At 41.6% G+C, this 26101-nt stretch overlaps 1 protein-coding gene and 1 pseudogene across 5 annotated transcripts in view; one reads left to right on the forward strand and one right to left on the reverse strand.

The window, feature by feature from the left end:
- The window catches only part of Npas3 (neuronal PAS domain protein 3), an 847307-nt gene that overhangs the window by 180397 nt on the left and 640809 nt on the right, over positions 1 to 26101 (reverse strand). The gene's annotated exons all lie outside the window — the stretch shown is intronic.
- Positions 11517 to 12045, forward strand: LOC129677927 (28 kDa heat- and acid-stable phosphoprotein-like; annotated as a pseudogene).

The following is a 26101-nucleotide window of genomic DNA, read 5'->3' on the forward strand; positions in this document are numbered from 1 at the left end:
ACACACACACACACACACACACACACACACACACACACACACACACAGTCTCTTAAGGCCGGATGAATTAGAACTACCCTTCGGGAGAATCTGGCTAGTTCAATCTCGTGCGGTAAATGCTCTGTAACTTTGTCCTGTGAAGGACGTGAATTGGGAGGCGACTGTCCTCCGAGAAGGGAAAGTCTTTGCCAGGGAGGGTATAGGATGATGGGTTCCAGGAGGAGGAGGGCCCATGGGTGATGATGCAACAGCATCTCTATTGGATGCTGGAGCCACTTGGAGCACAAGGTGAGGGGAGGGAGACTTTAGCTGCACAGTGGGGCCCCTCTCTTCTCTAGACCGCACAAGTGGTGGTCTTTCCTCTTCTTAATCTCAGGAGCAGGGCTTTCTGCCCCTCCTCGCTTGCCTCCCTGCCAACATCCCCTCCTGGCTGCAGATATACCAGAAGATAAGAGTAACTATTCTGGTTCAGTGACTGGCCCTGCCAATGCCTAAGGCCCCACCTGTTCCAGGGGCAGACCTAGTCTAATGTGTCACCCCCAGGCATGGTCCACTTACCCCAGGACCTTCAAAGCCAGGCCACTCAGTGTTACATTATTCTCAACACAATTAAATCCATTCCATTCAAGAAGTGAAATTTACTTTTGCAAATATGATTTCATTTATTTTAATTGATTTCCTCTCTCAAAGATTATTCATGGATTCTGTAGAGGTATGCGGTTTTCTCTTATATTGAGAGATATATACTACTTTTAAGTAAGTTTCCCCCCCACAAACTTAAAATAGTCATTTAATTTATCATTTGAAAAGCAGTACAATATGACTAATTTTATTTGACCACAGTCAATTTGGTAATTTTTATAAGAAAGAAAAAAGAAACCTAGACCTTATTCACCTTATTATTTATTTTCATAGATAACTACTTCTACTTCACAAGTATGGTTATAAAACACATAGTCAAGAAAAACGAGTCATTGCAATAAGCAGCCAGTGTCTCCTGGAAGCACTCAGGTGTCCGTGTTTCTGTGGGGTTCAGTGTGGGGTTCATGTCTACAGGCAGGCTGCCCTCCTGCATTTAATCCCTCGAATCTCGGACTACCCTGCACTGCGTCTCCATATCCTCACTCACCTACCCCTCTTGGCGAAATATGTAAAAGTCAGGCCTGTCTTCAATAACAACAAAAAGTGGAGGCAAGAACCACAGCATGGGGCGTCCTATTTTGCTTGAGTTCCTAGCATCAACAATCACCGAACGTCTTTTGCACTGCTGCTGTAAGTCCTCTGGCAGTTTGCAAAGTATTTACCGTGCGCTGTATCATAATGTTTAATGGTAGTGGGTTGGCCTTATCTGGTTTCTTTCAGAGGGTTGTTGGCACACTGGGACTTTGTGGGTCACATCCACTCAGAGGCATTGTTGCACTGGGGAGCGAGAGGCCAAGTCCCCAATGTTAGATGGCTCAGCGTTCAGGAAGGAGCAGCAAGAGAGACATGATTTCTCTGTGGAGATATGTTTATGCATCCCACCCTTGATTTGAAGAGCACACAGGATGAATATAAACCCCAGTGATACGGGCTGGAAGGAAATTCCAAGTTATTCCTGCATTCTGTTGCCCTGAATTCTGGAGTGAAATCTTCAGAAACCAACCAACCAGCTCTTGTCTTCCTGCCTGATGTCAACGTTGCTCTCCACAAAGCTTTCCGGGGGCATTGATAACCCTGACCTCAAATTTATTGAAGACGCTAGCCAGCTTCAGAGTCACCAACCCTAGAGCACCCGGGAACATTAAGTTTAGTGCTGGATAAAAACAGCAGGGCTTATTGTTCAACTAGGTTTTTGATCCTTAGTTCACGGCAACTGACAACTCCATCTTAAAACTTTCAAACGTTAGTTACAGCATTACAAATTATCTGGAAGACTCTCAGGAATCTTAATGTGTTTTAATCTCTCTCTGTGAATGAGTGTGTATGTAAGTTACAGGTGTGTGCATGTGCGAGTGTATGTAAATACGTGTGAATCTATAAGTATGTGGCATCTTAGTATATGTAAGCATATATGCATGCGTGTTGGTGTGTGTGGGTGAGAGAGAAGGAGAGGGGGGAGGGAGAGAAGTTGAGAGGGAGGAGAATGTGAATGTGTGTGCTGACTTGTGCAGGTCAGAGACGACCTGCAGTGTGATTCTTCTTGCTTGCCCAGGGTTTCCTGTTTGCCAGTGTGCGCAGCAGGTCAGCGGGCCTGTGAGTTTCTGGGGACTCGCCTGTTTCTGCTTCTCAGGCTCCTGTCTTGTATAGAGGTGCTCGATTGCAGATCTGAGCCATAGCACCTGTCTACATGGTTGCTGGTGATAGAAACTTAGGGACTTAGGGTTCCCATACTTGCACGGCAAGCATTTTACTGACTGAGCCATCTCCCTGGCTTGTTTGTTGTTGTTGTTTTTAATCACATATGAGCAGTTCTAAGGGCCTTATCAAAAATCTACCTAGCTTTCATAAGATTGTGAAAAAGAGAGAGAGAGAGAAAAAAATAAAACTTGGTGAGCTTCTGAAAAGAAGTTTGCCAGGAAACTCTGGCCCATTGAGGAGATGGGAGAGAGGAATATCATTAAAATTAATTCACATCACAGTCAGGAAAATGGAGTTATTTAGTGCCTGTGTCCACAGAAAGAAAGCACATGGAGCTCCTCGTCAGGCAGAAACTACCCTGGAAGGCAATTGCAGGAAGACAGAGGTAAGCAGCCTCAGAGACCATTGTTCTTATTAATAAATTTCTGTTTTTCAGCTTTGAGAGTCTAGACTCATTTTCTTCCTCTTCTTTGAGTTTTCAGTCTTATTTCAAACACTGAGTTGGAAGGGACCATTCCAACAATCACCACTGTCATAAGTGAAGAGAAATGGCTGTGAGAAAATCTGGCTGTCAGAGAGTGATTTCAAGGGTACGTACTTAGTCATCACTGAACTGAGATCTTGCTACCTTCTCCCTCTGGGTAACCCTGCACTCAGCTAAGAAGATAATGACTTAAATAAACAGATGAGCTGCTGGAAGCCCCAGCTCCTCACCCGGTTTTTTTCTCCCATCATCTGAGAGGGGTGGGGGATGAGGGGTGGGGTTTTGACACAATGCGTGATGCTTGATGCCCACAAGCTCCTGATTGGGCCAGACAGAGGCAGGGACTCAGTGCTGCAGAATGGGAGGAACACTGTGTAATGAGGCATCGGTGCCCAGCGAAGAAAGGGGAAAAGATGAAAAAGAATAAGAATTAGCCCCTGGTGCTGCAGAACACAGGAGACCCACAAAGGCTAATTTCAAATGGCTGGAGCTCTCACATCTCAGGGATGAACTTGCTTCTCGATGCACTTGTAACTCCTATTAATGTTAATGCGGCCAAGCCCACCGAGAAGAGAATACAGACCCTTGGCTTGCTTTCATCAATTCACTTCCTTTTTTTCCAGTGGGGGGTGTGTGGTTACCTTTATGAATTAAGACAGGAACCTATGATAATGTACAAATACATTTGGGTTGAAAAAGAAAAAGGGAATAACCTATGAGCATAGGAAAAAAGGTGTGTCTAAAGTACACGGAGCAGATGGTAGTTCACAGACTGCATCACTAAGAGTCCAGTGTCAAGTCCTAGCCCGTGAGCTCTCCCATGGACTAACTCAACCGATGACACCGCAGCATTTAGACCCTTCACACATTCCTTTTCCCCTAAACATTCACACCAGAAAACTGGTAACAACTCTTTGGTAAATAAATTATTAGCATTTATTATAAAGAGTAGAGAACTAGGGTGAACAGAAACTAAAAAAAAAAAAAAATTTAAAAAAATATTTATTATTACAATGTATTCACTTTGTATTCCGTCTGTAGCCCCCCTCCCTCATCTCTTCCCAGTCCCACCCACCCTCTCTTTTCTCCCTGGGCCCAGGGCTACCTGCAGAGACTGATACTTCAACCAGCCATGAATGAGAGGATCTAGACCCCTTGCTTAGAGGAAGCCCATGGCAGCTCAGTCTTCAAGTGGGTTCCCCTAGTAAGGGGAACAGGGGCTTTCTCTGACATGAACTTAGTGGTTGGCTCTTTAATCACCTCCCCCTGGGGGGATGCAGCCTTAGCAGGCCACAGAGGAAGATGATGCAGCCAGTCCTGATGAGACCTGATGGGGTAGGGTCAGATGGAAGGGGAGGAGGACCTCCCCTATCAGTGGACTAGGGACTCAAATTTTTACACTTAAAAAACAAATTATCAGAACAGCTCATGGGGAGAATGAGGGAGAGCAGACAGCTCAGTGATGGAATGAACTGGAAAGACGCAAACCCACCGTTACTGCACATTGGAGTCTCATGTTCAGTGTGGTCTCAGGTATGTCGATCCAGGCTAGCCGACGGGATCATACAGGTTTGGGTCCTTAGCACATTTCCCTGAGTTCCATTCATGCCCAACATCTAGAAGACTGCCACAGAAGCCTCTGTGACAGTGCATGGACGACTATATGCCAAGGAAATGACTGAGGTGATGCAATCGGCGGCTCAGAATTCTATACTTTCAGCAAGGTTACCCTGGCCTTACCGAGGCTTGCTCTGGATGTGGGTGGGAACCGCCACTGCACTGCTATGCAGCAGTCTCTGTTACTTGCACAGAGGACTCTTAAGCCTAACCTCCTTGTTCTATAGTCACAAGCTGCCCATGGTTTACTCACTATGTTTTTTAAAATGAATGGAGCAAACTAAAAGCAAGCAAGACAATTAACCAGGCATGTATACAACAAGTCTGTATTTAAAAAAAAATTCTCACATCTGTAGTCTTTCAAACTGTGACATTATCTCAGCTTTTCAATATTTTTAAACTTGACATTGCCTAATATTAAAATGGACATATTAGAACGTGAAGCAGTGTACATGTATATTTTTAAATAAATGGTATGTGTATGTGTAAATTTTGACCTGAAGTGTTTTGACAAGCATTAATAATTTTGCTCATTCACATATGAAACTTTATTTATATGGATGGGTATTAATGTAACAGTATTTTTATGAATATACCACGTTCATCTAATGATAGTCATTTGAGATTATTTCCAGTTTCTGATATTAAAAACAAAGCTACTGTGAATAAGTGTTGTACAATTGTTTGAACACATGCGTTTCTTTTCAGACAAATACCTAGGGGTTAGTGCAATAAATATGGTTTATAAGTGGTTAATTTTTAAACATATGGACTATTTTTCCAAAGCAAAGGCATAACTAATGTTCCTTCACATGTTTCAGTCCTTCCGTGTTCACTCTTGATGCTCAGCCATTCCAACGACAGCACTGTGGGCACACCGTGCCTGGAGCTGGTGCTTCCTCACTGGAGAACGGTGCCCGCCATCTGTAAGGATCGCCCCTCGTAGCTGGAGAGCTTCCCTGCTGAAATTGCTGTCCACAGACTTTGCTCACTTCCTAACTGGGTTCTTTTCTTATTCATGAGTTTTAAACTCACACAAGAAAGCCTTTTGTCAGATATGACATAAATGTTCTCTTCTAGTCTGTAGCTTTTCAGTTACCCAAGAGACCTCTGAGCAGTCTATATGCCCTGTTGGTGTGTACACCAGCTCATCAGCCTTTAAAACCCAAGCAACGCCTTTGGTGTTGTATTTAAGCCATCTTGGCCAAACTCAAGTTCACCAAAGTTGTCTCAAATTTTCCTCTGTGAGCTTTATAGTTTTGGACTTTTGCCTATGACTCTGTGTAAGTTTTTATCAGAGGACTCTTGATCAAAAATATTCCTACATATGGATATCTATTTATTCCAATACTATTTAATTATTGAAAAGACTTTCTTTTGAATATATTTATACCTTTGTTAAAAATCAGTATGTATAATTATATATATGTATATATATATATATATATATATATATATATATATATATATAATTTTTGAAATTAGGCAGTATCAGTCCCCTAATTTTTTTTCTTTCTCAAGTTTGTCTTGGGTATACTAGAAAGTTTCATATCCCTACAAATGTTAGCATTATTTTGTTATTTTCTGCAAAAAGTTTACTGGAAATTTTGATTGGGTTATACTGAACTTGTAGAGCAATTTAGGAAAATGGAATAGCATAACTGTAATGAGGCTCCTGAGATAGAAACTTGGTGTATCCACTCAGATTCTAATTTCTCTTACAAATGTTTCATAGTTTTTTGTTTTATGTCTTTATTTATTTTGGAGACAGAGTTTATGTAGCCCAAGTTGGCCTCATATTTACTAAATAACCCAGGACGACTTTGAACTTGCAGTTTTTCTACCTCTTCTCCTCAGTGCTGGGGTTATGGGTGTGCAGCCTGATGCCTGGCTGGTTTGATTACTGTGTGTGTGTGTGTGTGTGTGTGACAGAGTTTACTATGTAGCACTGCCTTCCAGGAAGCTTGTTATACAGACCAAGTTGGCTTCAAACTCACACAAACTTGCCTGCCTCTAGAGAGGGCTGGGATTAAAGGTCTATGTCAGCATGCCTGGCTGTTAGGTGATTTGTGAATGTACAGTTCTCTCGTGTTTTGATAGATTTCTTTCTACCTAAGCATTTATGAACGCTATTATAAAGAATCTTGACTTATTTACTTTGATTTCTGATCATTTGTGACATGTACAAGAATACAGGTATATAATTAATTTTTATGTATTGGTCTTATATCCCCAAATCTTACTAAATGCACTTGTTATTCTTGGTGGAGTTTTGTGAAAATAATAAGATTTTCTATGTAGATGATAATGTTGTCAACAGTTAAAATATTTTTACCTCATGTTTGGTATAGATATCCTTTATTAATTTTTTTCATGTTTTATTGCAGTGGTTAGACTGTTTTAGCACAATGCCACATTAAAATTTTAATGGCAGACATCATACAAAGAGCATGTTTGAAGTTTTTTTTTACCTGTGATGCTAATTGTACTGCTTTCTTTCAGCTATTACTTGTCAATAGGAGGATGTCATATTTCATTCCTACTTAGCTCTAAGATTTTGGTCCTGCTTTTAAAGAACACGGTTTTCATGTCATTACTTTTCTCTTTTAGTTTCTATTCCATTAATTTCCACTTTGATCTTCATTATTTCCATTCTTCTGCATATTTTGGATTTAATTTTCTGTCCTTTTTCTAGCTCTCAAGGAAGGCTCTGATAATATATTTTTATTACCTAAAATAATGCTAAAAATATCTTTTTACATTAGCCATATATTGTAAATCCTATAAATTTTTTTCATTTTCTCTCATAATACATTTTAATTTCCATTTTGATGTCTTCTTTGAAATAGGAGTAATTCTAAATGTTGTTTCTAAATACTTGAGATTTCTCTAGAAGAGTCTTTGCAATGACTTCTACCTTGATTCCTCATGGTCAGAGAACATACTTCATATAACAAATATTTTTTTTTCAAATATTTTTTTTAACTTTATAAAGAATTGCTTTATTTGGGTAATGTAGTTTATTTTGAAAGGAATGTATGTTTTTTGTTGGTGGGTGGAGCTTTGAGCTTTTAAAATGTTAGCATTAATGAAGTTGATTGGAATTATGGTTTAAATCTTACACTTTTACTGCCTTTATGTTTATGAGAAAGAGACATCAAAACTTTTTACTATAATTACAAATTTGCTTTATATATTTTAAATCTGTGGCTAAGTCTATAACTATAACTGTCTTTCTTAGGAATAAGTCTTTCCTTATAAAGTGGGTTCTATACCCATAGCTATACTGCCTGTTCTAGAATCTGCTTTGCTTCACGCTAACACAAACTTCTGTTTCTCCATTTGGATTGGCACATAGGCTTTTTCTCCATGATTCTAATGGGTCCCTGTTTTGTCTTTATATTGGAGCTATCTTTTAAAGGCAACGGATAAGTCTGCTTCTTTTTTCCTTTACACAATCTGATAGGCGCTGCTTTTTAATTTGATTATTTAGGCTACGTAGATTAAATGGAATGATTTCTATGTTGGAGTTTGAATCTATCATCTTGTCATTTATTTTCCATTTGTTGTGTCTGTTTCCCCACCCTCCTGGTTGTCTGCCTATTTTGGGGCAGGGTACTTTTATGATACCACTTTATATACTCTGTCATCTTATTGGCTCTAACTCGTCGCTATTTCTACAGTTGTCTTAGGGTTTACAGTACACATCATTAATGCAATATAGTCTGTCTTCACATCATAGTATCACATAAAAAGCCTGACAATAGCATGTTTCTTTCTTTCTGAACTCTGTGCTAGTATTTTGCTTTTGCTTGTGCAATAAATCCTATACTAGCCCATTATCTTGGAAAGATGCTTAAATATTAAGAAAATCGGAATCTAGTTCCCCATGCTACCACTACTGGCATTATTCATTCTTCTGTAAATATTTACATCCAGGGCCTTCTCTCTGGGTACAGAGTTCTCTATGACAATGCCCCCCCCCATTTTCAAGCCATCTTCTACTGGCTACTGTAACTCTTATCTTTGTTCCTTTGGTGCTCAACATTTTTCTTCTTCTTAAACTGAGCTTTTCTTTCTCTGTTTTAACTTTGCCTCTGCTTTTTGAGCACCTTAATTACAACATGTCTTGGATTTTTCTTCATGGTTTTTTTTGTTTGTTTTTGTTCTTTTGTTTCTCTCTCTCTCTCTCTCTCTCTCTCCCTCTCTCTCTCTCTCTCTCTGTGTGTGTGTGTGTGTGTGTGTGTGTGTGTGTGTGTGTGTGCGCATGTGCGTGTGCCAGGAATTCATTTGACTTCTTGGATATGTGGGTTTACTGTTTTCGCCATTCTGGAAAAGTCTCGAGGTTAGTAAAGTTGTCCCCCAGTGCCCTGAGACAACCCGTGTCTCACATTTCTCCGCACATCATTTTGTGTAGCTCCTCTAGGTGTGCTTTCATATTCTTGATATTTTCTCTATTAATCCTATCCACACCGTAGTATTCTTCTGTAGCCTTTCTCAACTGCTAAATGTTTACATTTTTACTTGTGTAATTTTTTTTTGTACAGATAGAACATAGTAATAATAACAGTTCTGTATCCTTCACACCTAATTTTACCACTTGTCTGTTCTAGGTAAGTCTTGACAAACTGATTTCTTTCTTCATATTTTCCATTTTCATACTGTAGCTGGTACTTTTGTGCAGGTATGACATTGGAAGTTTTAAGGGTCTTGTTTCCGTCGTGTTTTAGACAGGACTGCACCAATGTTCGCACAAGAACAAATTGTGTTTAGTGCTGTACTAAAGCTCGTCAGGTAATTGGCATCTGTGTTAAGATAGAAAGAAAACTAACATCCTTTGTCCACTGTATCCTGGTGCCTGAGTCACCAAGAGAAATGAAGCCCAGTTGAACTCTGGGTGGAGTGAGGCCTTCCTCAGACATTGATAAGAAAGAGTAAGATCTGCTTCCTCAGTAGAGTGGTGATGCAGAAAGGCTGTCCTGCCTCGTTTGTCGCTGCTGGGGACTTGCTGGGTGTGGAAGACCTAGCACCCCAACATGTCATGTTTCCATATTGGGATGAAAGAGGCAGAGGCACAGAGGCTTATTCTTATGTGTGGCAGATTCCGCCAGTAAAGAGACATGCATTTATCTCAGTGCTCTGTGGATCTTAGTGCTTTCCAACCTGGTGGCAGAAACAGGCACTGTTTGGGCTCTCAGTGCTGGACACTCCACCTCAGATGGACTCCTCCTGGTCATGCCTGTTTTCTTCATGTATACACACTGATTAATACTCAGTAAATTACTTAAGGACAACCCGATGCATAATTCTAAAGCCATCTCTTTGTGTGTGTGTGTGTGTGTGTGTGTGTGTGTGTGTGTCTGTGTGCAGCTGTCACCTGGAGTTCTTACCTTCTGGAGTTCTAGCCAGTGAAACCTCCCAACACTACTGTCCATCACAGCCCCTGCCGGCTGTTGGCTCTGGGAGGGCTGCAGTGACAGGAGGCCTCACTTTTGCTCTGTTGACTTCACTGTGTGTGGAAAGCATTAGTCGCTCTGATGCTCAATTGTGTGGTGCTGTGGATAATACTGTGTAAGAGCTGCCGCTTCCATCCTGACTCCCAGTTCAGAGCTGGGACTAGCACATCCTGTGGGGACACTGCTCACAGTGTCTCTCAGGACCACTCTCCTGTATTACCTGATGACCAGTACGTCTGAAACTATAAAATTACATTCTCTCTTTTCGCTTTTCCAGGTGAAAAGGCCAATGCAGACATGAGTGCTCATGGCCAGAGTTGGAAGTATTATCCCCTCCAGTGTGAAAGAATCCAATTTCTCTTTCGGGAGGATGTTTCTGAAGGTCATATATGAGACTAATTTATGTTACTAAAGATTTTCAAAACAAGACTCTGCTTTAAGGGAAAAGCTGTAGTATTTTAGTACACACTCCTGCTTAGTCCCAGAGAAGAATTCTTTGGCTTTGATGTAGGACTGTGGCTGTGAGAGTCTTGGGAAAATTAAGCAGTGTGGTGACTGTCATTAAGAGTGGTGGGTATCTTTATTTGCTCATTCACATTTGGAAAAATCAAATTAAATTGTGATCTCTATCTTCAAGCAGGTTCAGAAATGCCAGGACCACCTCTGCCCTCTTTAGGTTTTCAGGCTCAAGGAAGAAACAGCTCACCAAAAATTCATGACAATTCACTCTGCAAAGCGGAGTCCTGAGCTACAGAAAGTGACCCTGAATCAAGGGCTATGCTCAGAATTGCATTCATCAAACTAAGGTTGAATTTGCCAACCCGGGGCACTGCCCGATTGTCATTTCCAGGAAAATGATGTGAGAAAATACTTTGAAGAGGGAAAATAATTATCCTCCTTCAACAACTTCAAAGGTAGTCCTAGAAGATGAAAATGAATCCATTTCTCCTGACTTCAGGAGCACATTATCAACTGTGAACTTGCTTCACGACATAAATTCTGAGTGGATAGTCTGTTCTCTGAACCAGTTCCACCGAGGAAGGGAAGGCGACATTTAGCTCTCCCTTTGGCTGCTAGCTAACAGGGTTACAAAATGTGCTCAGTGGGGAGCATGCCCAGAATGCTTGTATTCTCATTGCTCCTCTATTAGAACCTTCTGGAAAAGTCAGAGCCTATCCCAGAATGCAAGTACTGATAGTCTCACCTCTCCTATGCTTTGAGGTCTAGTTAAAAGTATTACTGCCCACGAAACCCTTCTCAGAGAGGGTCACAGTCATTTACACGTCTCCTACCAGGGTTAACAGTTTGGATGGTCTAACTTGAATGTATAGGTTTGGATCTTACTTACTTTTGTTTTATTTGGAATTGTTCTTACATTGACTTAATGTTTATATTACTGTCAATAACAGTTACTTTGAGATAAGAGGGGAGAGGAGATTGTTCTTCATATGTTTCCATGTGCCTGACAAGACAGTGTCATTTGCCAGTAATTATTTGTGTAACCATGGGCAAATCAACTAAATTCACTTTAGTCCATTTTTTTTTAATCTATATAATTTTGGATTAGCTGCTTAGGTCAAGGCACCTCTGCTGCCGCTGCAGCAGCTGCTGGAGCTGAGATGCCTAAAGGAGGCAGAACAGGAGGCCACGGGGGCCAGGTGAGGTAGGACAAGCCCAGAGGAGATCGGTGCCCAGTTGCAGGCTGAGAAGCAGAAGGCCGACGAAGAAGACGGACAGGAAGAAGGTGGAGATGGGAAGAAGGATAAGAAGGCTATAGACTCAGATGAGAGTGAAGATGAAGATGATGACTACCAGCAAAAACAAAAAGGTGTAAAAGGGCTCACGGACATTGAGAACCCCAACCGGGTGGCACAGACAACCAAGAAGATCACACAACTGGATCTGGATTGGCCCAAAGGAGCTTTCCAGGAGAGAACAAGAAGAAATTGAGAAGCAGAAAGCAAAAGAGCACCACATGAAAATTCATTTGGCTGGGAAGACAGAGCAGGCCAAAGCGATCTCGCCCTGCTGGCAACTGTCCGGAAACAGCAGGAAGAGGCAGCAAGAAAGAAAGAAGAAGAAAGGAATGCAAAAGATGATGCAACTTTGTCAGGAAAACAAATGCAGTCACTCTCCCCAAATAAGTAAGCTGGCCTGTAGGAAGAGACACTGGGGAACTGAGTTGTGCCACCCGGACATCTGCCGGGCCTCACCTACCCTGGGCCCTGGCACTGCTGCAGCAGCCCCTTTATGGCCAGGAGCCCCTATGGCCTGAGGCCTCCTCTTCATCTTGGCACAGAAATTGTTCAGGGAATGTGGGGGGCTGAGGAGAGGGGCAGCTGCTCTCTTTGAGACAGAAAGATGCAGGACAGCATTCCGTACATAAATATTTGAATGTTTTTTGCTGTTTTTAGAATTTGGAACCCTGGTTGGAGGTTGCCTGGGAAGTGGGGTAAGGAGATCCCATTTATCCAGTAGATTGCATGTTAGTCAGGGTGGGGAGGGTCGGGTAGTGTCAGCTGCTGTGGGAGTTGATGACAACCAGCCTAGATCATGGTCTGGGCTCTCAGAGGGGCTAACCGGGAGCCTGTGCCACTAAGAGTCCAAGGTTTGTGCCTGGCCAGTTCTGTCTGATGAGGCCTCTCCTATGTGACCTTCTCTGTCCCCTCCCACCCACCTGGTCAGGGCTAGTGCCCATTTTTAACCCTACCCATTGATCATTTCAAGAAACCTCTGGTTACTGTATATCATCCAGACAAGACATGATCCTCAAATTTAACTTGTATATTTGGCAGATTAAACGACATTATTATTATTATTATTATTTTTAAAGTAGCTGCTTTACATACTTTCTTATGCTACATTTTTCCCCTGGAAACAGGGTTTTTTTTTGTATGGCCAATGGCCCTGGAACAAGTTCTGGAACTTGCTTTGTAGATCAGGCTAGCCTCGAACTCACAGGGACCTGTCTGCCTCTGCCTCCTGAATGCTGGGATTAAAGGTGTATGCCATCATGTCCAGCATATGCTACAGAATTTTACAACATCATTTATTCTACACAAATATGGTACTTAATGTAGTTTATATTTGTTGTTGTTCTCAATTCTCTAGCAAACACTGATAAGTGCTATATAAACCACTGACTAGTTACTCATTTTAGCAGGACAAAATTGGTGAAGGGGCAGAAAAATGTGTACCTACACAGGTCCTGAGTAGGTGGTTAAAATGTATTAAGGGGCTATTTAATCAGATTATAGTCAGTCTTACTGGCTCCATTGGCAATTTGATGCAAGATATTCCCTTGGGATGGGGTGAAATTATTTTATTTTCAAGATAGGATTTTCATGGAGTAAGTTAATGGCACCAGTAAAGTACTTCATTTTACAGATTTAAGATGAGTTATTTTATAGAGAATAAAGGTGATTGCCCCACAAAAATATGTAGGTTGAGCCTTTAAGCTCCCCCACATAAATATCCATGTTATTTTCTGTCTTAACCTCTAGGAGGACAAATTGCAATTGTGCAGAAATCTAGTTCCCTGGGGTTAGGGTGGTCACAGGAGAGCAAGACTCTACATAACAACGCATCCATCTAACCTTCTAGAAGCTATCCATATTCAGAAATTCTGTCTACCTCAATGTCATCAACCCATTCCATCATGGGTTTTGAAGTATAGTTTTCAATAACTGTCACTCTTCAATGGCTAACAAAATGCCTCCTTGTGTTAACCCCATGTCTTTTGTGATTTCCACAAATAACTAATTAACTTCCCCTCAAAAGGCAGCATGAAGACAGGAAAGAAGCCTCCATGAACTGGCCTTGCAAATCTCACACAGTCTCCTGAGTGAGCACCACGGATCTTCCCCTCTCCTCCGAGTTCTCTCCAGAATTAAATGCTTATTGACTCCACGCTAATATCCATTTAGTAAGCTGCCGTTTTTTTGTTTGTTTTAATATAGCGCTCAGTTTTACAGTAGAGGGGAATTATGCAGTTTAGAAGTATGAATATTAAAAAAGGATTTAATTAAATCTGTTGCCTGAAACCTCTGTCTAAAGCTATAATGACAAATTTAGTCCATATTTATTATGGTGCACAGGGGACCTTAACCAGATCATTAGTTTATGTGCCTTACTCAGTAGTGAAGTTCTAAAACTTTACATTTTGCATATTATTACATTATTCATTTTTCCAACTAGGCATAAAATACGACTTCCCATGAGTACAATACCTAATTCTTCAAAATATACAAAGATAGCAATAAAATGATTAAATTACAACTCTTACATCTGTTCTTCTTGTCTGATTATAAATTAAAATGTTTTAAAACAGGAGAAAACAATTCAGGTGGCAAATGGCTTTCAACTGCTCAACCTCCCAAAGGCTGAAGAGCAAATAAAAATAGACGCAACTGCCTAACAGGCGGCGTGCACAGACATGTAAATACATGGAAAGATGTCCACCGACGAGAGGGTACTTTTCACCCACGCCGCTGCTAGATGCCCATCTTAAGAGGCTGCAGAAAGTAGAATGTTCCTCCAATGATGACATAATGTGTACACTAGCCAATGGAGGTGCCAAAGCCCAAGAAATAAGTGAATGAAATTATAGTGTATATAAAATGCCCTTTTAGAGCCAAACTATAAAATGTTATGTCTGCCAGGAGGAAAATATTTAATGCCATTCTAATCCATTAGCTATCACCACAAAATGCTGCCTGTGTTTTCTTTAATAGTCACACATTAACTCATGGTTGATTTAATGTCGGAAACAGGCAGAAGGCACCCTGAAAGCACTTTTGACGGAGTTGGTGAAGCCACCACCCAGTTAAGACAAAGCAACCATCAGCCGTGAAATGCAGACCTAACGGAACCCATGCACCGGCCACAGGCCTCCCTCTTTCTGAAGTCCGTACGACAAAAACTTAGCTCAAAAACTGCCTACTCTTAGATATTTTTTTAACAAGTCATAGCCCAACATTTATAAATTTATAACTTTGGAATTCATTCTGGAGAGGCCAGTTTAGATATTGCCAGCTTGATTTCAAGGCATTTTCTTCAAAGCCTACTACTTACTTGAGATGCTGCCTGAATTATGGAACACTGGATTTTGAACACTTGAGGTACAAATAGAATGCTGCTAAGTTAATATTATTTCTACACACCCGTAAACATTCACGAATGCACACACCTATTATGGGAATCTAAGACTACAGATACAAAGTCAAAGAGACAGAAGTACATTTAGGAGGCCTGAGTACTCCAATGTTTAAAGGAGGACCGACTGGAGAGCTCTCGGCAGGATGGAAAACTAGAATATTCACACGAGGCAATAGGGAAGATAAACTAGTTTCCAATACAAATGAACAAGCTGGCCTTTAGGGAGAATGTGTCTCCCACTGAGTTAGCTACAACCTTTCAAGAGAAAGGACTTCAGCTTCCCTCAGCCAATCAGTGCCGGGGCAAATATATCCTCTGGTTTGTTTTAGTTCCTAGAGACTACCACAGAAGTAAATTCTCAGGCAACTTTCTAGGCAGATTGGTAGGAAGGCGCTGTTCTGTTGGATTTTGGATAGATTTTAAAGAAAACAAAAGAAAAAAGTTGAAGACAGATAAATAAGAAATTACTTAGTTTTCCTTTTGCAGCGGAGAGCTCCTTTCATCCTTAGGAAGAACAGGGACTTTTCTGCGCGTTTCCCCCCATGCTCATCACAGGAAGACCCACTCTGGCTGGTAACAAACAGCTCAGCTCATGCCTACAGTTCCCACCTGAGTCTGGGCAATGAGGCTCAGGCTGTTGCCCATCTGGAATAACTGTAGCAAAGCAGGCTTAGTTTTCAGATGTTCCTCACCCCCAGATATTAATGAAGAATCTTCAGGTGACAATTCAGAGCTCTTGTTTATGGCTCAACCAAGGTTTCTTCAAATCAAGATACCAGAAAAAAGCCTTAGTTTTCTTCTTTCATGAATGGATGAATTTACTTTGAATGAAAATTACCACTTATGTTTCTGTTACATATTTTATGGACTATCACAAAGAGCACCCTCTGCTCCCATGACTGGCGGAATTTAAATACAAGAAACCTAGCCATGAACAGGCTTAATGGATGCAAACCTCTCCCAGTGAGTGAGCTGACTACAGGGAAGTCCTGGGTCCCCAAAACTGAACTCACTGCTGTAGAAACATCTCACAGCTGACACCACAGGTAAGACAGATCTGAAGGATCCTAGCTGTGAGGGAAATGGTGTCAGAGACAAAGGGGATGGGAAAGAGCAAGCGAGACGGAGAAATATGCCTGCTCAGGATAGGGAAAGTCTTTCTGTTTTCGGAAGGAGTAGTCCTTGGTTTGGTCAAAGACTATTTACAAGCACACCTTTGATTTCTATAACAATCTGCAGAAATCCATTTCTATCCCCCAATCTGCAGGGAACAGCTCTGGCCTCATCCCTGGATGTCCCTGGAGAAATACAATCTAGATCTGGCCTCTGTCCACTACTGTTCTAAATGAGCCCCGTCAGCCCAGCCCAAGTGTTTTCATTTCATTTTCTGGAGCCAAATGACTACCATCTGCTGTCACACTAGCCATAACAGGAGATTTCTAAGGAACCTAATGACTGGAGAATGAATCTATGACAGTCCTGCTTGTACAGAGAAGCAAGAGAACAGCTACCATCCAAAGAGAAAGAGCCGCGGCGCTCCCACTTCCCAGCGAGTGCATTGTAATACAAATCTTTATTTGAACTCAGGACGTTGACAGGCCAATTGAACGGAATAAGTCTAGTTTATGATACACTTGTCAGAACTGGTTAAAGCAGGGGTCTGTTTACCGACATACTAAGATATTCCAACAATTTTTCTTGCAAACCAGCACCTTGAGGTTAATTACTTCACCAATTTGAGTAAATGGCAAGCCATCTTCCCATCTGTCTCCATTAGTTCCCCACTATTTCTCAATTTATGAGGACTGAGGTCAAGGCCGTGGTACAAAAGAAAAAGTAATAAAGCATGAATGGAGTAATTTTCTGTTTATACAAATGTGGTAGCCACGGAATAAATAAGGCAAAGGAATTTTGAACGTGCATATTCTTAGCTTTGAAACCTCTGGATGCTAACTATATTTACAGTAAATGTGTCTCCTAATTTGTAAATGTAAAACAAATACAAATGACAAACTGCACGTTCCATATTTATGGGCTGCAGGCTGGACTCTGATGTCACAGGCAGCCAGGCTGTGGGTTGATCTCACAACACAAGCCAAGTTATTAAAACAATTCAGAAAGACCTGGAGGCTTCCTTGTCTGTATGCAGCAAAGTCTCTGGGAAAGAGAGAGAGGTTAGCTGGCAACGTGGTACCAACATCATGTGTTGATGTCTCTTTTGCATTTGGCATACACATTTCTGGCTATCCATATAGGATTTCATAATGGAAAATTTAAAAATCATTTCAGTGCCAGTCATTAAAATTTTAAAAATTAACATATTCTTTCCCATCTCCCGCCCTCCCTCCTTCTGACCCTTCCTCCTCCTCATTCTCATCCTTATGGTGAAAAAATTTATGTGCATCTATTTAAAGCTAAATCATAAATATATAACACACTTTAATCTGACTCTCACAGCATTTTCCATCATTCAAAACAAACATCTTTAAAGAGCCCTTATTATAGAATTTAAGAAGAAATTGCATCCAACTTCTCCACTTTGCTTATGGATATGGGAGATGGATAAGTTTTTTGCCCAATCTTCCTTTTCTCAAACATTGACTTTAAAAGGGAAAAGAAGATACATTTCCAGTCACTTTCCACAAATGGCCAAAGTGTTGATTAATTAAATACCACAATAAAATTGATTTTTTTTTATAGCAAATGAAGCTTAAGGCATGTATTGCACAATCAAGGACTCAAAACAGAACAGAAGCAAAGCCTTGCCCTTGAGCACTGCATCTTTCTGCCTTCAACACAGTGAGAAAATCAGCATTGAGGACAAATCTGGAGTCAAATACATATTTTAACATCTAATGGGGCTTGTAGAATAACAAATTTTCTTCTCGCCTTTCAGATAGAGTCTCGTGAAAATGGAATGACTTTCTTTCAGTTTTTACCTCTGGAGTTTCAAAGCACACCAGATTTAACTAATCTGCCAACTCTCCTAATCAACAGGCTGTACTGGCTATAGTTTGTTTTTAAATTTCATAGGAAGGGCTTCTAAAAATACTGTTGGTTTGAAATACTAAAATCAGTGCTTTCTGTGCTGCCTCCAGGTGCTCTGTTCCTGTCTTCCCCTAGTCCTTCTGCTCTTCCTTCTCTTGGTTCTCCTCCCTTGACCCTGAGACCTCAGGGTTTATTTACAGAGGGAAAAGTTTGGGAAGGCTGGTACGTGATAATGAGATGAAGAATATAATTATATATGGTAAACAGCAAGGGTACTCAGGTCCCACTGGGGCTGGATGTCCTCTAACTCCCAACACTGCTAAGGGACACGGGTCCATCTCTACCCTGGCTTGTCTCCAATGGAGCTTTCCTAGGGTTGAATCCTGAAGAGAGCCTCCATATCTGAGGAAACTGGAGAGTAAGGGGGTCTGAATCTGCTACCCCTCACGATTCAAGAAAAGAAGAGCAGATCTGAAGTGAAGCAGACAGGGTGAAGGAGATATAAAGTTGTACAGAGGATCCTACGTCATTTGTGGGACAACATCAGGGCGACCAAGGTGTGGTAGGAGCTGATCCCAAAGACTTCTTTTGAAAAGACTTGTTTGTGAGGATGCAAACTGATTCACTTATTGAATTTAAGTGTTATTTGAGTATAGGCAGAACTTTGGCCTTCAGAGAGAAAAGCTAAAGTTATTGTAGTCTAAAGGATAAAACATAAAAAACGATGCCATGGGGCTTCTCTAAAGCACAAACACTCCAGTACAGCCCAGTCAAGGTCTCGGCATGTCTCCCCAGGAAAGTGCAAAAAGCCCCCCAGAAGGTAAAGGGCCATCTGCCATTCGCCTTTTCATGTGAGTGAACTTAAACGTGTTCCTTTCAGGTCTTTGAAGAGAAAAATGAAAGTTCGAAGGAATCTTAGAGATCAGTTAGCTCAGATTCCTCATGGTGTGGAAGGCCAGATGTAAGGTGTGGGAAGGCTTCTGCTAGCCCTTGGCTACCAGGGAAGAATGACTACAGGATTAGCTGACCAGCACTTGTCTGGCCAAAATGTTTACTGTGTTGGTGGGTAGAGCAAGATAGGCTTTGCCAGATAAAGATCTTAGGTCCTCATGTGTCCTACTCAGAAAGCATTTCTTAGATCTTTTGCCTGTTTTGATATTAATATTTCTATATTATATATTATATTTCTAATATTAATATTAATATTTCTATTGGGAAACACAGCTGGCCAAAAGTACAGAGGGTGTCAGTACAGTTCTCAGCTACAAATAGGACATCTGCATAGCCAAGGCTTAGGAACCATTGCTGACGATGGGGCAGAAAGATTTTTAAAATTCAGATTTTTAAAATTTAAAAATCCTGGGAGCACAGGAGAAAGCAATGTCTTCTGGGCCCCATGGGAATGTTGCACTCAACTTCACAGTAGCTGTGGTCGCATGCACAGGACCCCCAGAAAATCAAGCCGGTCAGCTTTCCAGCATGTAGGGGAAGGGATTCGTGAGTTCCCACACTCTTAACTAAGGAGACAGAGAGAGCTGGTGGCTTCTGGAGGAGGGAGAGCCTGCTCTCTTTAAAAGAACGGTGCATGGCAGGCTGAGCATGATCCTGTGGATGGCTCTGCACCCGTGTAGGAACAGCACAAATTGGACTTCATAGATTATTAAAGGAAAAAAAAAAAGGAGGGAATCAAGTTGGGGGTGGGTGGGGAGTAAGTCCAAGAAGAATTAGAAGGAAGAGTTGGAGTAAATGTTAAAACATGTTGTATGGAATTTAACATAATAAAACTATGTTAAAATCAGCTGGGTATTTTCATGCATCATGAACCATAGTAGTCACTCCGGGCCCATAAAAGGTGGAAAAGAACCAGTGGAAGTTAAGAAGGGACGTTGGCACCAGCTAGCATTGCCGCTTAAAATGAAGGGGGCTTTGGAGGAGCTTCAGTAGTGCTCATCCTGATCTTACAGAAAGGTGGCAAGGATTAGAGATGACATGTTAATAGTGTGAAATATCTCGTGCCACGCTTAATACAGAGAAAGCATGCAGTAAATGATGGTGGCACAGTTTCATTTACTGCCGACGGAGGACACAGTCCAGTGACATCAGCCGTCTATGCTTCATGCCAAACCTACCGCTCTAAGCAGGTAATATAAGCAGAGGTCATCACAAACTTTATCACATCTGACCGACTGCGATGCCTTAGAAAATCTGAGAAGAGACTCTCCCTTGCAATACTGGGGTATGTTAGAATAATGAAGAATACATACTGATTTGCCAGCAGTGGTGAGAAATGAGGTTGAGGCAGAGGTTGTAAGGCATGGAGGATTCTGAGCTTGGAAAAAGAGAATCTCTGTTTTATTCTGTCACTCGAATCACCCTTAAAAGATTATCATCATGCTCCTATCTGAAGAGGTCAGCTGGTGTTTAAGAGTCCCCAGCCTACCAGTTTGAAAAGAGTTTCTACCTCATCTCTATGTAAATTCTGATTTGTGTTTCAGCAATTTGCTTTGCATCAAAATGCTTTGCCCATTTCTGTCACTAGCGTTTGCCCACCTAGTTTTCTTCACATGGATGCCCTTCTCCCAGCAGATCCATTTTACTCATTAGTCATAGTCTGGTCCACACCCATTTTATATTCCCCTGTTTGGCCACATTTTTTTCTTGCCTCTGTCCTATGGAGACACTGAGTCCCACAGCACTTCATCAGAGGACTACGTATCACTCCTTAAATTTAAATGTCTGTGTCTTATTTCTCCAACTTAGTTTTAAGCTCAGTGACACAGAACATGCATCTTAAATGCCTTCATATTTCTCTCTTCAACATTTGAGGGCTTTGTAAATACTTAATTGATGAGTACACCTATGTCAAGGTGCTATCGTTGGTTTTCCTTTGTGCTAGGGATAAAAGCACGGTGGGGAGAGGAACACAGAGGGCACGTTTTCTAGGAGTCATTGAGGCTGCCTATTCCAAGACGGTGCCGCTCCTCTGACACACACAGAATATGAGGTAGAATCAACACACATTTCCGATCTCCCAGAGGTCAGTCAGCAAGCTATAATTTCCCTCTCTTTGTGAAAACTAGTGAGACTTCTCCATCTCCCACACAGCAATGCTGTGAAGATAAAATGAGAGCTAGTGCCTGGGTAGCAGTGTTAGGAGCATTAGAGACTCTCAAGAGGCACCCAGGGGGCCTCTTCATGCACACACAAACTCTGAGTGTCAGGGCCAGTCAGAGATTGTTCTATCTCTGTGTGTGGATTCTCTCCCTCTGCGCAGCCACATCATTTCCAGGTGAAAGGGTATGCTATACACTCTCCCTGGGGAAGAAGCTATGCGGATAATGAGCTAAGACAGAGAGCTTTTACTGTGCTTAGGTAAACTGCAGTGACCCAAGGTTCAAGTTTTGGGGGACATATCTAATTAGACGTGGTGGGTGGGAAATTTCCTACATGAGGTTTCTACCAGTGTAATTAAGCCCAAAGAATCAAATCAGATTATGCTGGTAAGACACAGAGAGGCTTGGATCACACAGCCCAAATCGCCTCTCAGCAATTCCTGCCTGGCCTTGACTTCTTTCAAGGTTGGTCTGTGGCAAATTGCCATACACAAATGTGGAACTTTGACCACCTGCCAGAATGTGGTGCTTCTCAAGCCCATCCCTGCATAGCTGAGAAACAAAGCTTTTTTTAATTTTCTAATCGAACAGAGAAGACGGGCAGTAGTATAATGTTTGTATGGGGCTCCTGCCAGATGGACCATCTTGCTAAGAAATCAAGAGAAATAGCAGAAGCCACTGTTTTAAAGCCATCTATGCTGACAGAATGGACAGTGGGAGGGGAAAGAGTAACAGAAAGACTAGGACTGCAGTCCAGCTCAGAGAAGGGCACCTGGCAAGAGCCGATGAGTGCCCCTTAAAACAAGGGCAAGTAGAGGACAGAGGCTCATCAGACGGCCAGCCCTGTGCTAAAGAAGCCATGACCTAGAAAAGGAAATCTTGTGATACTGATGAACGTCTTCATTCATAAAAGCAGGTTCCTTCCCAACGAAGATAACATTGTCACCAAAGGCTTCTGGATCATGAAGTCAGAGGCCAGAATGTTAGGCATATTACATATTCCCAGGGTTACTACAATGTATGGCCAATGGCCAACAGATATATACAGAATAAATATGAATGAATGGATACAAACAATGAGTGAGGCAAGAGACTGTTTGCAAGTGTATCTTGAGTTGTATAAATCCAAGGAAGATAGAGGGGCTTGGAATGGCAAGGGCTCAGGGCACTGATCCTTTATGATTCCTTTGCTGTCTCACTCAATGAAGGTGAGTTGGAACGGAGTGGAAGCTTTGTTGCTCAGGCTTGCTTAGTTGGGATTAGAAAGCCCACAGTCTTCTAGTAACATCATTGTTTTATGCCTGTAGCAAAATAACTTGTCTTGGAATATTGAAAATGTGATCCTCCAAGACTGTCATATCCCACAGATTTTGTCTTGATTCCTTTGATAACATTCTCTGAAAACAATTGGCGATCCTCCACTCCTCTGTATTTCATCCATTTTTGATCATCAGAGATCAAGAACAAGTGGTCCACACATCAAAAATCCAGGGTCAAGATCTCCAAGGGTGAGCAATATGTGTACATATTGTGCTGGAGGCCACCCGAGACAACGCAGCCTGGGGCTCTCTTGGTAGGTCAATGAATGGAAGTGTTCTTTGTGACTAAATGCTGCAACTGGAAAAGCTTTCCGGTCAAAGGTTCTCTAAAACTTCCTGCCTTAAAAGGAAAGCTTAATCTATTTATTTTTATGTGTGTGTGTGTGCCTGCATGGCTTTATGTGCACCATGTGTGTTCAGGAACCCACGGAGGCCAGAAGAGAGTCTTGGATCCTTGGGACTGGAGTCACAGACAGTTGTAAGCTGCCATGTATGTGCTGATAATGGAACCCTGCAGCAGCAGGTATGAACTGCTGAGCCATTGTTCCAAAAATGAATCAGAAAACTTTGCTCATGATTTTCTTAGGAGCTTTAAAAATCATTAGGAACAAACAACAACCAAAAAACAACCAACCAAACAACAACCAAAAAACAACCAAACAAACAAAAATACCCTAACAACCTGCATTCTTTTTCTTGGAGAGATCTTAAAACATGACAATGTAGTAACCAGGATACTCGTGTGTCCTCTTAGATCTGCTCTGAATTCCAACACACTTTCTTATTGTCACTGCTCTACAGCCATGTCATTTTGCTAACGGTCTTATCCCTCCCAAAACATTTCTTTTGCTCCAAAACATCTTGCTTCTACAAATTCAGTGATAAATTTCTATCTTCCCAACAAAACATTCCACAGCAAATGAAGAAAGCGCTGACTTCTGCAATCAGGTTTCTAAAACCTAAATACATTTTTACCTTTGGCAAACAGTAATTTCAGTGTGGGTTTTAGTAATTTTCATCCATACTATGACGAAGAGGATAGGGTCCTGGAATTTTATCTGAGATAGATTTCACATCTTTGTAAAAGTTTAACTAGCCCCCCCCCCCCCCCTACTATCTTTACAGCAGGGGCTGGCAGCAGGGGCTGGCTACGGGCTCTGGAAGTGTGTCCTTACATGTGCTACATACAGATCTTTGAATGAAGGCCACTGCTCTGGGTAGTAAACACTTGATTGTAACCAAGGTCATCACTGAACTATGAGTAATTTTAGGCAAGATTCCAGGGTGTGCACTGATGTAACCACAGACCCTCATCCTCTTGACCAGCATGGAAGTCTGTCGTTATGATGAAATATTTGAAGGTCGCCTTTGAAGGGAGTTGCTTTTCCACCATTTTCTGGCTGCACTCGTTTCTTATATTGATTGCCTTTCTTCATTTTCATAAGCAGTATTCAGCTACGAATAGAATTTAATTTCTCTCCATCTTTCATGGTCAGGGAGATGCTTCTCATCCAAGTGGCTGCTTCCTAGAAGATGGGCATTATTCTCCCACCAGAAAAAGGCATTAAATCACTGCTACATAAAATAAAACAGAACCAGAGGAAAAATTCCTCCAGATGAACCTGACATTGAAACCCAAAGAGAAACTGAAAGACGTTTCAATATATTTTCTTTTAAGTATATTATTTGAGGTGTGTGTGAAGACAAAGGCAAAGTCTATATCTCTGCAAGAGACTGGGAATCTAGAGAGCTCTTTCACAGTCCTTATTAATAAGGCAGCCAGTTGGAGATATAGGGCACGAGGCAGTGTTTCCTCAGCTACTGTGATTCACATTGTGCTCTTAATCACACAAAATCTAGTTATGATAACACCGAATTAGGAAGAGTCACTCATAGCTTTCAGAAAACCTAGAAGCTGTTATCAGCAGAAGGAATTAAGTAGCAAAAAAGCAAAGCCGGGAGAGTTTCCCAAATGAACCATCTGACAGGTTGGGAAATTAAAAGGAAGTCCGTATGTCAAGGGGACTTGGGTCTATGGGATCCTTGAGAGATCAAGCCTCCACAGCTCAGTTCTGCAAATGCTGTGCTAGCAGGTGGTGCCAGCATGAAATCTGACTGCCGAAGGATATTTGGATCCGCCCTGCATCTGGGAAGATTACAGACAGAACTCTGGTACTGGAGACAGTATGTTCACCTCACACCTGCTTTCAGTGCCAGAGGCTACAGCGGTGGCCAGAGAAGGAGCCGCTTTTGAGCCACGGGTACCTTGCATTCAACCTCTAATTTGCAAAGTGCATCTGCTTTATAGACCTACTTGACAGCAGCTTCATAATTAGAAAAACATGCCTTCTATCTCTGCACTCCCCAGTCACACGAAAATCTGCCTTTATTTTTAAAACAGTAATTACATGATAGGGGAGACCTCTCATCACACTCAGCTCAGACAATCTGTAAGCACAATGTCAAAATGCCCCGCAGCAGGGAAATGAAGTTATAAAACACCTGTGCCCAAACCATCCTGTTCCTTAGCCCCCAAATTCATCTCAGGTTCCACAGACTTTGTTTCATAAGCTAGCCGCCACATTCCACTGCTGCAGATGTGGGCCTTATGGTCTTATTTTGGTACTTTATCATTTATAGAACTTTTAACCGGCTAATAGTAAAGAGATCTGATCCAAATAAGAACAACAGAACTATCTTCTCTTCTAGCAACGGGGTTTGAACTGAGGGCCTGGCACACACATGCTGTCAGCAGGTGAGCACCCCATCTTTGATTTACTTTCCTAGCCAAATTATCTTCTTTAAAATATGTCATGGGCTGGAGAGAGGACTCAGCGGCTAAGAGCACCTGTTATTCTAGTGATGATCCATGTTTGATTCACAATTCCCACATGGAAGCTCACAACTGTCTGTAAGTCAGTTTCAGGTGATCAGACGCCCTCCTTCTGACCTCTGCAGGCACCAACTAAGCACATGGTGCACAGAGATACATGCAAGCAAAATATTCACTCACGTAAATAACTCTAAAAAACCCCACTAATTTAAGATAAGAAGATACTCAGTAGATACGCAATGAAATTGGTTTAAAAGAAGAATACACTTAATAGTAGGTTTCTGATGGACTAAAGTATGTTTATGGTCAACACTGGCTACAGGAGTCTCCTTCTTCATGACAGACATAAAGTCATTCTGTATCAAAACTAAATTTGTAGACAAAGCTAACTATAGATATGCAGAAATTGTGGTAAGTTGGAAACAGATTAAAGTTCTGGCATGTATAAAGGATATAGAATGATTTATTTAGGTGAGATGGGCAAGAGGAAAAAGAGGCAAAAGAAGGGAAGAGCCTAAGTTAAGAGTGAAGGGAGGAGAACCAGGCAGTCAGTGCTGAGCCATGGCTTCCTGTCTGGGGGATGGGAACTCTGCATTCTCAGTGTTCGGCAAGGGCTCTTGATTTGCAGACATTCATGAAGTATGGGCATAAACCCCATGGCACAGGATGCCACAAAAGCTTCACCAAACAAAGGCACACTGATCCCCAATAAGGTCTAAATCTGTGTTTGTTATCTAACTTAATTCCTGCCATGTCTCACATAAAGACAGTGCTGTATTTTTAATTATAAACTA

This window comes from Psammomys obesus, unplaced genomic scaffold (genome assembly GCF_907164565.1).
Source record: "Psammomys obesus unplaced genomic scaffold, mPsaObe1.curated_primary_1811, whole genome shotgun sequence".
NCBI lineage: Eukaryota > Metazoa > Chordata > Mammalia > Rodentia > Muridae > Psammomys > Psammomys obesus.